Source organism: Arachis duranensis, chromosome 7 (genome assembly GCF_000817695.3).
Source record: "Arachis duranensis cultivar V14167 chromosome 7, aradu.V14167.gnm2.J7QH, whole genome shotgun sequence".
NCBI lineage: Eukaryota > Viridiplantae > Streptophyta > Magnoliopsida > Fabales > Fabaceae > Arachis > Arachis duranensis.
In genome coordinates this window covers 48,291,069-48,293,468 of record NC_029778.3, presented here as the reverse complement: position 1 = coordinate 48,293,468, position 2,400 = coordinate 48,291,069, and positions in this window count along the sequence as shown.

Here is a 2,400-nt window from a genome sequence, read left to right as displayed (position 1 = left end):
GAACTGGCATAAAACTTGGAGTTAAACGCCCAAACTGGCATAAAAGCTGGCGTTTAACTCCAGAAAAGGTCTCTACACGAAAATGCTTCACTGCTCAGCCCAAACACACACCAAGTGGACCCAGAAGTGGATTTTTACGTCATTTACTCATTTCTGTATACCCTAGGTTACTAGTTTACTATTAATAGGATCTTTTGACATTGTATCAGTATCTTATGACACTTTACACGTTTTCTTTGTGTATCTTCCACGGCATGAGTCTCTAAACCCCATGGTTGGGGGTGAGGAGCTCTGCTGTGTCTTGATGGATTAATGCAATTACTACTGTTTCTCATTCAATCATGCTTGCTTCCATTCTAAGATACTACTTGTTCTTAAATCGGATGAATGGGATGATCTGTGACAATCATCATCATTCTCAACTATGAACGTGTGCCTGACAACCACCTCCGTTCTATCTTAGATTAAGTAGATATCTCTTGGATTCTTTAACCGGAATCTTCGTGGTATAAGCTAGAACTGATGGCGGAATTCAAGAGAATCCGGAAGGTCTTTACCCTCCAAAGAGGATGACACAGCTAAGACTGGACATCCAAGGCTTTAAACAAGAGGATAATGAATCCCTTTACAATGCTTGGGAGAGGTATAGAGGCATGCTAAGAAAATGCCCCTCTGAAATGTTTTCAGAGTGGGTACAGTTAGACATCTTCTACTATGGGCTTACAGAAAAAGCTCAGATGTCTTTAGACCACTCAGCTGGTGGATCTATACATATGAGGAAGACTATTGAAGAGGCTCAAGAGCTTATAGACACTGTTGCTAGAAATCAATATTTGTACTCTAGTAATGAGTTCTCTACAAAAGAGGAAGTCATGGCAGTAGCCACTGATCCTAATCCTCAAGAACAGATGATTGAGCTTAATCAACAATTGCACCTGATGACAAAACAATTAGCAGAATTTAAAGAGATGCTCCAAGAAACTAAAATTGCTAACAAGAATATAGAACTGCAATTGAATCAGGCAAAACAGCAGATATCTAAACAGATAACAGAAGAATGTCAAGCAGTTCAACTGAGGAGTGGGAAGACATTGAATAACACTGCTCAAAGTAGCAAAAAGCCAAATAAGGAACAATTGATAGAGGATAACCAAACCACTGTTCAAAATCCCTCTGAGGACAGTAAGAGCCCAGAGAGGAGCACTTTTGGCGTTCAAACGCCAGAAAATGGGGGAAAGCTGGCGTTAAACGCCCATTCCCTGCTCAGTTCTGGCGTTCAAACGCCAGAGAAGGGAGAGAAGTTGGCGTTAAATGCCCAATCTTCACCCAATCCTGGCGTTCAGACGCCAAGGGAGGATCAGACACCTGAGAGTGCTGACAGTAATCCTTCTAAAAAGGCTTCTTCAACCACTTCTGTAAGGAATAAACCTGCAACATCTAAGGTTGAAGAATATAAAGCCAAGATGCCTTATCCTCAGGAACTCCGCCAAGCGGAACAGGATAAGCAATTTGCCCACTTTGCAGACTATCTAAGGACTCTTAATTTGCCCGCTTTGCAGATTATCTAAGGACTCTTGAAATAAAGATTCCATTTGCAGAGGCACTTGAGCAAATACCTTCTTATGCTAAATTCATGAAAAAAATCTTAAGTCATAAGAAGGATTGGAGAGAAACTGAAAAAGTGTTTCTCACTGAAGACTGCAGTGCAGTCATTCTAAAAAGCTTACCAGAAAAGCTTCAAGATCCAAGAAGCTTTATGATACCATGCACATTAGAAGGTGTTTGCACCAAGACAACCCTGTGTGACCTTGGAGCAAGTATCAATCTAATACCTGCATCCACTATCAGAAAACTTGGGTTGACTGAAGAAGTCAAGCCAACCAGGATATGCCTCCAACTTGCTGATGGCTCCATTAAATATCCATCAGGCATAATAGAGGACATGATTGTCAAGGTTGGGCCATTTGCCTTTCCAACTGACTTTGTGGTGCTGGAAATGGAGGAGCACAAGAGTGCAACTCTTATTCTAGGAAGACCCTTCCTAGCAACTGGACGAACTCTCATTGATGTACAAAAAGGGGAAGTAACCTTGAGAGTCAATGAGGATGAGTTCAAGTTAAATGCTGTAAAAGCTATGCAGCATCCAGACACCCCAAGTGACTGCATGGGCGCTGACATTATTGACTCTCTGGTGGAAGAGATCAATATGACTGAAAGTCTAGAATCAGAGCTTGAGGACATCTTCAAGGATGCTCAGCCTGATCAAGAAGAACCAGAGGAAACAAAGGAATTTTCGAAAATTCCTCAGGAGGAGGATAAGCCTCTGATGAGCGGATAATTTATACGCTTTTTGGCATTGTTTTTAGTATGTTTTTAGTATAATCTAGTTAGTTTTTAGTA